Raw genomic sequence first — 14,541 nt, forward strand, 5'->3', positions numbered from 1 at the left:
ATATATATTTCATATGGCAGTCATATTGATTTCACATTATATAGCGGCTTTGTGTTCTCTGCTGGAAGTATCTTGTGATCTGATTGTTAAGAGCGGTGTATACATAGGAAATAGTTATCTGCTGTTTGTAGCTTACCCTATTATTGCTGTTAATTAACTTCTGCCTCTCGTCTGATCCGGGGTGAGATAAATGTCCCAGGCGTTTGCATTATTCTGTTGATTTGTATTTTTGATCCTTTTTCTACATGAATAATTTAATTTGATACAATTAACCTGTTTTTCTTTTTCCTTGAGTAGTACCTGATGATTTGCACAGTCCATTTATGGTATCAACGATTTATGCCAGTCTGTGGTGGAAAAAATTGCAATTTAGCATCTTGTTTATGGTTTGCACCCCACACACCACTTTAGGGGTCGTGATTGGAGAAGAGGGGTATTTCCCAGCCCATCCAAGTCCAGATCTGGCCTAAAATTATAGCTCGTAGGTATATGAACTTGGGGTAGGTGAATGGTAGAAGATAAGTCACTGACTGTGGAGGTCTTGCATCTGCTTTCTTCCTTGTGACCAATAGACACAAATTGCTTGGCCCACCTTTCATGTGTATGGAGGAATTGTGCAGACTAGCATTCGGCTGGTCAGCCAGATTTATCACAGTGACTTATACTTTGTATCATATTTGGTGCAGCACGTTTGGTGTGGAAATCACACAGACCTCACTATAGTCTATGGGATCCGTGTGGTTTCTTAATGCGGATAGGTTTCCACGAATGGACTCACGAATGCAATGTGAACCGAGTGTTTTTCATCATCCAGCATGCCAGATTTCCATTGAAATGGTTTCTAAACATGTCATTGAAGATATAGTAATGTCCTCTGTGCAAAATTGCTCAACTACCTGGAAAAGTTTGCAGTGAATATTCCATCATATTAAATTATACAGTATATGTGATGTGGTGAGTGACAGTCCTCCAGTGGTGATTCCCTACCAATGGGACAAGCTAGGAGGTCCTTTGAAGGTGATTTGGCCTCCACCTTCCTTTGAGAGTAACTCCGTTCCTATACTCTCCCTGTTCAGACTGCAATATATTGTTATATTGTATTCCTTAGTAAGTGATGTACTAAAGGTTTCCCCAGTTTGTCAGTAAATGACTTGTATGACTGAATGCCGATGCTGCAACGGCGTCCCGTTACGGCTAGCCGCGCGGAATGTCCACAAGGCAGAAAAGTTTTTCACGACCTTTTCCTCTGTGTGAACATACCCTTAGTATGTTCATCATGACCGGAAAAGCTCAAGAGTATCTGCTGTGAGAGTGACCGGACTACAGAAAGGGTGGGCACAGTATGTAGATGCCCTTCTGTAATGTCCACCTTTATTTAAAGATTTGTCCTTCTTTAGCTTTCCTCTAGGCTGGATGCTTTTAGACATGTCTACGACAAGATGAACAACTTTTCAAAACAACATGATTTTGTGATACTCTGTTATAAGATGATAGGCTATAGTCTGTGTGTGACCACCAAATAGTTGTGTTTTGCTCGTGTGTTACAGTATTATACTAAATTGGTTTCATTAGAAATTAACCAAATTTAAGCTAACTTAAGGGTCACTATTGGGTGACTCTACAGTGGAGAAAGATTTGGTAGTGATTATTGGAAATAAACTAAATTATAGCATACAATGCCAGCCTGCTGCTCCAAAAGCCAACACGATATCATCATGTATTAGGAAAGGTACGGCTTCTGAAGAAGAAACTATTATTTTAACTCTCCATAAAGCTTTGGTGCAATGGCAACTTGAGTGCGCCATATATTTTTTGGCACCATCAGTTAATTCGAGGGGGAAACCGTATTAAAGGGGTTTTCCAGGACTTATTAATTGATAATCACCCTCAGCCGATCATCTGTTTCAAGAGGCTTGAGTGGGAATGATCTGCGATTAGGCCATGTGACCAATGAAAACAATGTCACATGACCTGTAAAGCGGAAGCAGAACTTAGGAAGTGCAGTTGCCTCTTCAAACTAATGATCAGTGGGGGTCTCGAGTGTTGGACCCCCACATAGTTTCAGTCAATATCCTATCCTCACGATAGGTCATCAGTTTAAAAGTCCCAGAAATAAAGTCCCAGATCTCGTGGTCAGACACGGGTGCAAGTGTGAATGCCCCCTAAGAGATCTAATACTGTGTTTCTCAACCTATTCAAGTGAAGAACCCCCTACTAAGAAAAAGTCCCAATTGAGCACCCCTGAAGTATAGATAACTTAAAAAGGACTTATAACAGCTATGTATTGTCTCCATGTGTAATATAATAGCCCAAACAGTGCTCCCATGTGTAACACAATGCCCCCACAGTGCTCCCATGTGTATCACAATGGCCCCCCACAGTGCTCCCATGTGTAACACAATGGCCCCCACAGTGCTCCCATGTGTAACACAATGGCCCCCACAGTGCTCCCATGTGTAATATAATAGCCTCAACAGTACTTCCATGTGTATCACAATGACCCCCACAGTGCCAGCTATGTAATGTCCCCCACAGTGCCTCCATGTTTAATATAATGGCCCCCACAGTACCCCAAAGAGCAACACAATGGCCCCCACAGTGCTCCCATGTGTAACTGACTCACATTGCTTCTCCTCCCCTAAGCAGGCTTTTCGGAAAAGGGCCCAGTGGCATCCACATACTTCACATAACAACAGGCCCCTTTCCATTGACGCCACTGTCCACAGGCAGCATAAATTAGTGAAATCTTTGCTACCTGAGATGTATAGTGGTAAAAGCAGTCGGAGAACCGTAACCATCATCAAGGTGCTCCAGCTGGCCAAGGGCACCCTACCCCTCCAGACCTGGCTGCTCCCCCTGCACAATCCTTACACCACTACTTATCTGGCCTCCCTGTTTGTCAAATTTATCACCAATCGAGCATTTATGGGACTAGCTGGGGTGCAAGTTTCAGCAACCTATGGGGAATGCAGGGTCTACAGGACCTATGGACGAATGTCGGACCCCGTATGCTTTTCTTGCCCTATCGGTTCTTATCTTATACCCAGACTAGTCGTTGTCCCATTAATGTACTAGAGCTTCTTTCACTTGTACAATTTTCTCCAATAAACTTTCTTTTTGCCCTAATATAGTGATCACTTACATGTATCATCCATGTAGTCAAACCTCCAACATCCAGCCAACAATAAGGAGTTCATTACACTTGAGAAACGGCAGTTAGCCCGAAACGCGTTGTGTTTTGTTGGACTTCAATAAAGAACATTTGCGTGTATTTCTGGTGAAGCGCTCCGCTCCTATTGGCATATAGTCAAACACAGAAAGTTTCATTCAATTCCAACAACTCCTCCATGGTGTGTTATTTTTTTAGTCAATGTGTGTCTATTACATAGAGACAAGGTTTTACATCTACGGACTCTACAGGCAATGCCGATCTAAGGAAGAGCTTCCCTTAAATTTCTCTTTGACATTTCCAGACTATTTCCGACACTGAGATCGGTAATATGAGAAGAACCTCAGTAAATGATATTTCTGACAGATCTGTTGAGCGTTCTCTCTACAGTTCTCGCCTTTAATGTTTTGATTAACCTCAATCCCCCAACGTGACATCTCCGAGTGATCCCAAGAGACACCCGAATCCAGGAGACGACCAGAATTGCTGGATTATATCCAATATCAGATATAGCTCCTTATCACTTTTCTTTCTTTTTTTTCCACTCGGAACATCATTTTTCCGTATTTACATGTAAGGATTGTGTTGACGGCGATCATCTATTATCTGTATCGCCTAAAGAAGTCTCACTTAGGATTCTATGGGAAGACGAGTCGTGAGATCTAAAGGCTTCAAATCAGCAGTACGTGGCAGCTGAGTGAGGAATGAAGCCTAGAAAATCATAAAATTGAATATACTTTTCCCTTCACAATAGCCATGGCGGTGTTCGAGAGTGAATATGACTATGCAGGATAATCTAGGACTCTTTATTCCATATAATGTTGCTTATTTCTTCAGATAGATCTCCCTGAAAAGTCATGGAAATACAGTAAGACGCCTTGCTGAGAAGAAGAAATAGCAGCCTTTGAATCAGAACAGATGCTGAGATTTAGAGGAGAAATGTGAAGAATTGCTCTTACAGAATTTATTAGCCGCGGCAGAACGGGGCTGTCCATGCTCTTGTGCCTTTGGAGTAATAGGCTAGAGGTCCACAAGCCAAGCATGGTATGGTGACACATAAAAGCTGAAACAATACATTATTCACAAGGCCTGGTGTGATGAAGACGTGGGGTATAGTAATTGCATGAAATATGAAATACTCCTCGCTGTAATTATTTATTCCTTATTCTATGAGGAAAGCGGCTTTATGGTCACCGCTTATTCTGTTCTGGTGACTTTATGGCTCTGAAATTCATTATGTCTTCACAGTTCAGTCTCCACCATATACTGTATGGTCCATCAGTTGTTTAATGCCTTCCAAGGCTTCCCACAACTCCAGTAGGCAGAGGTTTATTTCTATTGTACTATATACACAGTCCAGTCCTAGTAATGTGACCACCGCCTACCACTAAGACTCCCAGCTGCTCTGGGAAGGTGATTTATTGCACTTGATAAAAGGCCTAAGTGCCTGAAACGCGTCGTGCCTTAATAAACATATCATTATCCAATTGGGTGAGCGCTTCTCCTTGCCAAACCTTCTGAAGATTTTGGTCCCAGTCTGTTGACACCGCCTACTTTTGACGTCAACGTTAAATAACCAATTGCAGAAGCCAGTGTCATCAAACATCTGGGTGCACTCATCATTGTGGAAGGCACGATGGATCAACACAAGTATGCATCTATCCTTGCGGACCATGTTCACCCCTACATTCGAATTGTTTTTCCTCAGGATGATGGCATCTACCAGCAGGACAATGCGACGTGTCATAAAGCTCGCAGTGTACGTGTGTAGTTCGAGGAGCACCAGGATGAGTTTACCGTACTCCCTTGGCCAGCAAATTCCCCGGACTTGAACCCAATTGAGAATCTGTGGGACCATCTCGATCGGGTTGTTTGCACCATGGATGCTCAACCACATAACCTAGCGCAGCTGGCCACGGCACTGGAGTCGGCATGGCTCAACATCCCAGAGACATCATCACAACATCCCCTCTCTTCCTGCACGTCTCGCAGCGATCCACTCTGCCAAAGGTGGTAATTCTGGATTTTGATAGGTGATCACATTAATGTGACTGGACTGTGTATATGCTATATTCTAAGTGACTCCCAACCTATAGTGGTAATGCCAACAGCATTGTACCTCCAGAAATTGGATTCTGTTTAACCTTGTTCTACCTCACGTAAGGACTGGGAGTTGCCCTACAAACCTCTTGTCAACTGAGGCTTATTTCTGCACGACCATCATCAGGCTCAGGAAGGCTAATAACAAATAGAACGTAACCCAGGGGAAACTCTACCACCACCATCAGGTACCCTGCAGGGCCTCCCCAACACTGCACCAGCCCCGGAGGAGAACATGAGGAATTGGTTGTGTTCCCAACCACTTTGACCATTGCAAGCCTTAAAAATCCCAGCCTCCTGTGGGAAGAGCGGTTCTAATGGAGTGGTGCTAGAACGTAAGCGTTCTCATTCCATACACACTTGTGGAAGGCATAGTGGTGTAACCCCTGTGAGATAATGGGGGACTCGGTTAGTGTTTCCCTTGGCATCACTTTTCTATCAAAAAAAGAATTCTAGAGTCTAATAGGTTACCATGGGTAAGAGTTTTATATATTAGGCCTAAGTATTCTTCCTATTTAGTCTCTTAGTATTCAGCCCTTGTCTGCGGCAGAAACAGAAGAGCCATAAAAGTTTCTACAAATACAACTCTTATATAATCCCTCAATATGTCACAGTTTTGTAGTAGTTATTCTTAGTATTTATTATTTAGCTAAAGCAAGCTACAATATCTCGCCCCTAAACCAAAAAGTTGCGAACCCCTGATGTATTTAGAAAAGCTATTATGTGTAGATAACACATGCCGCACGCAACGTATAATATATGCATACAATGAAGCTTCAAGAGTGAAAATGCTATATAACACCTAGAATTTGCATAGCACTTCTGTTTCTTTGGAGATAGAAAAATTGTTATGCTGTGGATTTGATTTGCTGCATTTAAGCAAAACAATGTAAATTTATACTTTTTCACTTATTTTCCGAACGATTGTGGATTTTACAGACTCTCTTCCCTCTGTAGGTGATTACATTTGGCCCAAAATCTACATTAATGGCTTAACGGGTTTTTATACCTCAGGATAGACCATCAGTGTCTGATGGATGGAGGTCCAAGACCCGGACCGGATCAGCTGATCAGCTGATCGAGAGTTGTATAGGAGATGGTACCAGAAGTAGGGTTGAGCGATCGGAAAAGATCGGATTCCGATCGGCGATCGAGCAAATTTCACGATCGTGATTGGCTGGAAAATGATTGGAAATCGGATTTTGAAATCTCAAAAGCGGCTCAACCCTAAAAGCGACTTTTCCCATGGAGAAGCATTGACTAGGGTTCAGCGATCGGGAAAGATCGGATCCTGATCAGCAATCGAGCAAATTTCACGATCGGGGTCGGCTGGAAAATGATCGGAAATCGGATTTTAAAATAGATCCTGAAATATCAAGATCGGATCAACCCTAGTCAGAAGTAAATAGCACTGTAGGCTTGTATACGGGCTGCTCCTGTTGAAGTGAATTCAGTAACCCGTCATGGCATCTCTACGTTGGCTCATAGCTGCCATAATTTACACCAGTTATTCTTATGGCCCTGCCCTAGCATGCCTTCTTTGCACCAATAAAGTTCTACGTTGCACTTCGAGCGTATCGTGTCCTTCTTCCCCAAAAGAGAGCGCGCATCCTGACAATTTTGGGAATTTTTTCCCTATTATTTTCTCTGATTCCAGATCACTCTGGTAGACGCTAGCCAGTCGACGCTGCCCTACTTCCACACACGGACCTCCGTATTTATTTTTACCAAGAAGCTTGATTCCCAGTCTCGGATTGGATGAGCACCCATGCCGATTGCTCTCCTATCGATAAACACGGCCGTCTTGGATTTTTGTTGCATCTATTGTATGTAGTAATAGTCAGAGATATGCAGAAGTCACGTAAGGACCCAAACGTTACAACTCGGAGTTTTACACAGCCATAATACGCCCATGTGCTTAATCCCTTAATGTGCGGTTTCTCCATTTGGAACCTGCTGCCATCATCGGAGCATCACTTTATGGCGCTGCAATATGGATTTGCTGCTTCATAGATAATTAGCAAGTAGTGCTGCTGTCACTGGATAATTATAGCATGTCCTCTAACGTGATAGCGTACATGAGCTTTAAGAACTACGGTTACTTTATCTGTATTACTCTATGGTTCATGAGACTTCATGACAACCAAGAATTATTTACCTTTCAGCCTGTCTTTACTTGCCGCCTGCTCTAGTATGAGCAAAATTTGGCTTTTGTGTATTAAGTGCCTAAATACTCTTGAAATGTTAATCCATAACATAATATCCTGCAAGTGAAGTGCTTGGTATCACATTATCCTGCTTTGGTTTGGCGGAACGCTCCGTCGTAACTTTGCAACTCATTCTCTAAACTATTTCATGCCGGTTTTCTGTTTGCCTATGGTAATTCTGATATAAAACTGTATTATAAAACACATGGACAGACGACTGCACCTATATCAGGGTAGTTGGGACACACGCACTTCAAGGGGTGATCCACGTCCTTGTCTAGGGAGTAGAAACCAGGGCTGTGGAGTTGGAGTTGAGACCTATTTTGGCTGGGAGACTGAATAAGTTACCAACTCCGACTTCAAAATACAATGACTAATTACATTATATAATAATTAGATGTATAGTTTGGATTCCTATGAAAGTAAATGTGTAACGATCATTGGCGCTTTAATTAGTTAGAGAATCTTTACTGCTTCTGACTGATCCTGTTGGAAAGTGGAGGAGTTGGAGTTGGTGCTTTGCACTACTGACTCCACTCCTAGTAGAAACTATTAGAGATGAGTGAGTACTGTTCGGATCAGCCGATCCGAACAGCACACTCGCATAGAAATGAATGGATGTAGCCGGCACACGGGGGGTTAAGCGGCCGGCTGCCGTCAAAGCGGAAGTACCAGGTGCATCCATTCATTTCTATGGAGCGTGCTGTTTGGATCGGCTGATCCGAACAGTACTCGCTCATCTCTAGAAACTATAAACACTATATAGTCACCTGTCTGTTTGGCATGGGCTCTGGTCTCTGTTCTGGTCCCCGGACTTGGATTACCTTCTGACATGTGAGCCAATGTACAGAGCAGATTTTCTTAGGTAGCAGGAGCCTCCCCCCCCCCCCCCCCAACTGTCTATAGCAACCAATTACTTTGTATCCTGCACAAGGATTGGTTGATATTGGCAACATGGATGGTTTTGATACATCTACTTCAATAAGCCCATCCCATCACATGAAAATGGAAGGAGTCTGGAAGGAATTCAGATCTTTTGGTTTCTACAAGGAATGTGTAGAAATTCCTACAAACTGAAAATCCCATGGACACTTTTTGTTTAGTTACTTCTATACTTCTTTCTAGGTTTAGTGTCCCTTTAAGAATATTCGCTCTCTGCCGGTATATACAGTCGTCATTATTTGCTATTCCAGGAGCTGTGTTTTTTTTTTTCAGCAGCAATTTACATAATACGGTTTAAGAAGGACACCTGCATAGACGAGGGAACAGGAAATGTCATGTAGAAAGTGTGGAGGGAGAGAAGCTGCCCAGGTACCATATGCAGATTGCTTCCAGCAGGCACATGAAAGGTCAATTATAGTGGACAAGGGTCTTGTGCTGCTTGCATACACCACATATCGCTAATAACCACAAAGGTCAAGAGCCATATTTATTCTGGATGGAAACCAGAACTGAAAGCGGAAAATATTCATAGATCTTCTAATGTCATTATTTGGTTTAGAAAGGAAATCCAATGAAGGACAATTGGCTGTTAAGTTAATAGGTCTTGGCATCCTGGTTCCTGCACTCTCTCCGAAAGGAGAGATGATTTATAGGTAAGGTTGTGCTCATAACCGTGAACAAGAATCCGTGTAATTGCAGAACTAATGTGCATGTTGGGAGCTGGAAGTGATCACTAGCAATCACTACTATAATGGGCATGTATAGATCAGAGGACACAAATAATAACTCTTTATGAGTCATTGCAATGAGTAACCCGGATTAATGAGCTGATAATATTGGCTGCATGACTCGCAGAGCATTGCCCTGCAGCACATCCTCCTTACTTTCTTTTTAAAACGGAATATTAAATGCAAAAAAAACATGCAAAAATAAAATATATTTCTGTATCTTCTCTCTTCATCTCCTCCATTCCTGTAATCCTATTTTATCTCAACTATATGTGTTGTAGGGTGGTAGCTCGGTAGCTGCAGTGGTGCGGACCCAACTAGTCAGAGACAGGGGCACGAAACTGGAACTAACAGGTTTATTAAAAAAAAAAAAAAAAAAAAAAGGAAAATAAACGTTCACGTTAGGCACAAAATTTTGCACAATAAAATACAGCCCTAACTTCAGGCAAAAGGAAAACAAAACTCCTGCTCGTCCGAGCTCTAACTAACATAGAATAAGGTTAACTGTACTTGTGGCTTATGTCTGGCCACACGATCAGACAAGGTATGGAAATCTGGGTTCTGTGATCAGATCTAGCCTCTTTTCTCTCTCCTATTCACAGATAACCTGTAGTATGGTGCTCAACAGACTAGGTCATTATAATAGTAAAGACAATTCCATAGCCCAGGTAGCTTACCTGTGAACAACAGTAGTTCTGATCATGTGACCGAATCTGAATCGGCCCCAGAAACTCTAAGCTTCTTGCATAAACAACCCCGAAGAAATACATTTTTATACATTTAGTGGATAACCAGTGGTGTAACTAAAGTCTTGTGGGCCTCGGTGCAATCTTTTGTCCGGGGCCCCTACCTCATCCCTACAGGGAATTCTTGATAGTGAGGGTTGCGAGTGCTAAGGAGTTTAATCCACCTTAGTGTGGTTAGGGGAATCTGTGGGTCTCCTTGGTTTGTGGACCAGATGGAAGTGGCAATCTCAATACTGATGCCAATGCTTATAAGCTCCAGTTTTACTGCATCCTCTGCACCCCTTCAGGGTATGCCCCTGTGGATAACCCCTTTAAAAGGGTAGTGCAGCCTTTTTATATTGTTGGCATCAGATCGCTTGTGGCCCATTATGTAGCTGCCATGTTAAGTTACTGCAGTTCAGTTCACATTGGCTGGTGCTTCTGGTTCCGTCTATTACATAGCCCTGGGATTGACAGCTGCTCTCAGACCCTCCTACAATCTGATATTTTATGACCTAGCCTAAGGATAGGCCATCAGTAGCAAAACGCTGGAAACCCGTTTAAGTCCCTTGACCAAGTCATGGCCCAAGACGGTTTCCAGCAAAAATGGAGCAGATCCGGAAAAGCTTAACCCCTGTTTTCTCTGCCACATTTGCAGGGCAGCGATTCATCTTGCTTATTTTTCTGATTTATTTCCAGTGTTCCTTTTAAGCATCTCTTTTGTCCTTTTTGGAAGGCTTCATTGAGCGATGACTATGTTGAACACCTGGCAGCCTAGACTAAAGCTTCACAGTTTACAATGCAGGAATATTAACTGTGACAAATATCTCTAATCGCTGGCCACCACTGATCCTTATTACCGACTCTCTAATATCCGGCACAGGCTCCTCGTCCAAGCGCACAGAATTAGGAGTCAAGGTGTAGCAGATAATTGTCTGCAGTGTTCTGCTGGCACCTCTGACAGGAAGGGTTATGCGACTGTCAATCGTGTCTGAGTCGGTGACATTGGGAGACTTTAAGTAGATTAGCCCCAAAACCTCAATTAGCATGGTTGTTAATCTCCTCTCTGGGACATTAACAGAAAGCCTTACTGAGGAGATTGAGATAATCATATTTGTTCTGATAAGATACTTTAATCGCCTTGTACCGGCAGACTGTTGTCGTAAACCACACAGGAGTGATGTGGATGAGTCTCACAACCATATGACATATGTGCCTATCACTATACATTACATAGGAGATTTCATGATCGCTGAGCTAGTCATTACATTAATGGTTGTCCATTACTGGTGATTAGTAACATTAAATGGCTTTAAAGGGAGTCGGTCACCAGGACCCAGATAGATGGGGTAGGGTCACTCAATCAAACTGTGTTTTTCCCTTGTTTTTGTAAGTATACACATACTCGATGGACCAAAGAGGAATTCGTTGTTGCTCCAAAGCGGTATCTCCGTTAGTGCTCCCATATTGACAAAAATTGTGATAATGCGGCACGGGAATTACCAATTTACAAGGAAAGAACAAAGAATAGCACCACTCGAATCCAACATTGCTCTCCCCTTGTAAATTGGTGACTCCATTGCTGAGTTACGGCAGTTTTGGTTAAATTAGCTATTGGGAGCACTGAAGGAGAGACCTCTTTGGAGCAACAACAAAGCCCTCATTGGTGCACTGAACCCATTTGTATACTGACAAAAATTGATATCTTGGCAATGAAGGCGCCGATTCACATACAAAAACACAGGTTAGGAGAGTCTGGAGCATTTTTGAGCCTGGTTCTTCTGGGTTCCCTTATAGGCACTTGATAAAGTGATGGTTGTTTTTTTCCCGAAACGCGTTGTGCTGTGTGTTGTTAACCAATAAAGAGATGATTTTCATCCACTACGTCTGTGGAACCTATTCCATCTCTGTGTGTGTGTGCTTATCCGATCCCAACAGAGGTCACTCCTTGGTTTTCTCCAAACACAGGTTAGAGTCACTGGAATCAAAGTATCTGCAGGGCTGCGAGTCCTATTTGCAAGTCCCAATGACAGACTCCCTTCAGAAGGTTACTTAGATATCCCAAGAGGTTACCTTGGTAAGGTTTAAAGGTGGCGACACACATTAGGTACAAGTATAGTAGGTTGATAGTTGAACTACCCTTAAGTGATCTGTCCGGTGAACATTGCATTTCAAGACTCCTTGAGCAGCATGTGCCTCCCCTCCCCTCCCAGATCAAGACGATTAACAGTTAAAACCAAAATCCCAATCCTTCTCTCCCCTAAAGGCAGATTTCTGGGGTCCTATACACATTACATGGCTGGCCAAACGATTTGGAAAAGACGTGATCCCATCAAGACACATCTAATGTGTATGGACTTATAACTACCCGTATATGTACAACGACTCTGACCCTAATAAAAGGTAAAAGTGGCCCCGTGTGACAGGTGGGTTATATTGTCAGAAGAGAGGGCCAGTGGGTATCTAAGGCGGTGATTTGGATAAAATGTCTTCAGTCATAAACCGCATGGATTATTGTTGTAAAACCCTGAGAGTAGGTAGCCATCACTCTGTGTTCCTGCACACAAGCCTGGTGTCTTCCACTATAACCCTAAAGCAAAACTCACATGAATAACGTCTCGTGTGACTTTTTTTTTTTAATGGACGTCACGTGTCAGCATTAGATTTGAGACAAGTGAATGGGGGATATTCACATTTTTCATACTTTGATGGTTCGTAACGAAACGTTGAAATATAGGTCATGTTCTATTTGTGTCTGTTTTCACGGATCCCTCCATACACTCAAATTTTGTAGCAGCCTATATAGTTCAGTATAATGGACAATATACTTGTATTATACTGTACATTATGTGACTTGTACATGCTGGTTGTATAATGTCTAGACTATCCCATTCATTAATGGGACATTGGTTACCCCAGATGGATAGAAACTGTACCAAGGGTAAGCTACAAAGGGTTACTAAAGGGTGAGCTGTGGCTAGGCTCATCTAACACTACTAAGCTGCCGTATGTAGGTCACTTAATACCTAGGTGTTGTCATATTGTTTACCATCCCTTTACATCTCCAATAACGTGACCTCCATGTTGATATGATATGTACTTGGTCTGATGACGCACCAAGATTTCCATTCCCTCCGGACTGGTTTATGTAAACCTAAGTTATTCATCTATAAGTGACATTGAAGAGAACACCTTGCCTACTATAGTACATAGTCCTTGAAATAACAAGGCTTAAAAATCTCATTATTCTATGTTGTTTCTTTCCTCTGTTCTAAAAGGGGTTGTCCATTAGCAAATGCATTTTTCATACTTATGACCTATTGACCGGTATCTGATCTGTGGGGGTCTTACACCCAGACACCGTGCAGATCAGTGGTTCCCGCTGCCTCTGCGCACTAGAAGGTACTGCAATCAGGGGTGAACCTAGCCTTTTTGCCGCCTGAGGCGGACAACAGAAAGCCGCCGCCCGGTCCGGTCTTCAGAGCGCCCCCCGCGTAGAACGCAGGCACACGTTGGGTGCGGGCCTGATTACGTGGCCACGTCACCCGGCGTGTGGGAAGGAGGGGGCGGAGGGTTGGGGCGGGCGGCGTTAGCAGGCAGAGAGCAGGCATGGGAGAGGACCTGCTCTCTACGAAGCGTGAGGGGCGGCCGCTGGAGCAGCGCTGTGTCCACAGGGCTGCCCCAATCCACCAAGACGGTGACGCTGCCCCAATCCACCAGTAAAAATGCCGCCTCCCCCCCAAGCACCGGCATAGCGCCGCCTGAAGCGGTCGCTTCAGGTCGCCTCATGAGAGGTGCGGCGCTGACTGCAGTGGACGGGGAGCACGTGTGGTCTGCTCGTATTCAGACCTGCAGTACCCTGGCGCCACCGCTATACACTTTAGGGTCAGGTGCATTGACGTATTCTTATTCAATGGCTTGTTGATTTTGCTGGTAATACCGTTGTAGTGTAAATCCAAATGAAAATTAATAAAACTTAACATTAAATATATCTATTAAAATACAACCAAATAGGAGACTGTCCTGGAAATCCCAAAGGATCCACCATACACCACTCCGACACAGGAAAATATAGGGTCACAGCGACCCACCACATAAAGAATAATAAAACCAAAGCCCAAGTGTATATATGCCGCAGTGGGCACAGATGGGTAAAACGGGGTTCAGTAAAGAACAAGGGAGTAAGTAGCGAAAGTAGTAAAAGGGGGGCCACCTTCCCTAAGTGACCCTAATAGGACTAGACACTGACATTACACTTTGGCATTAGAGATGAGCAAGTACTGTTCAGATCAGCCGATCCGAACAGCACGCACCATAGAAATGAATGGATGCACCTGGTACTTCCGCTTTGACGGCGGCCGGCTGCTTAACCCCCCGCGTGCTGGCTACGTCCATTCATTTCTGTTCGAGCGTGCTGTTCCGATCGGCTGATCCGAACAGTACTCGCTCATCTCTATTTGGCATTAGTTTGCACATTTAGGGAGGGGCGCTTTAGGACCTTAATATTGTAGGATCACATTCTAGTCGGGGGTTATGTGCTGGTTAGGGCATTGCCCCCCCAAGTTGGGCTAGGATCAGTGTTTAGTCCTATTAGGGCCACTTAGGGGGTGCCATTGTCCCTATTTGTTACATTAAGGTCAATGGGAATGGACACAGATGGAGGGGGCTCC

At 43.6% G+C, this 14,541-nt stretch overlaps 1 protein-coding gene across 7 annotated transcripts in view; it reads left to right on the plus strand.

The window, feature by feature from the left end:
- TSPAN4 (tetraspanin 4) overlaps positions 1-14,541 on the plus strand; it is a 360,764-nt gene that overhangs the window by 216,746 nt on the left and 129,477 nt on the right. The gene's annotated exons all lie outside the window — the stretch shown is intronic.

Source organism: Leptodactylus fuscus, chromosome 7, assembly GCF_031893055.1.
Source record: "Leptodactylus fuscus isolate aLepFus1 chromosome 7, aLepFus1.hap2, whole genome shotgun sequence".
Lineage (NCBI taxonomy): Eukaryota > Metazoa > Chordata > Amphibia > Anura > Leptodactylidae > Leptodactylus > Leptodactylus fuscus.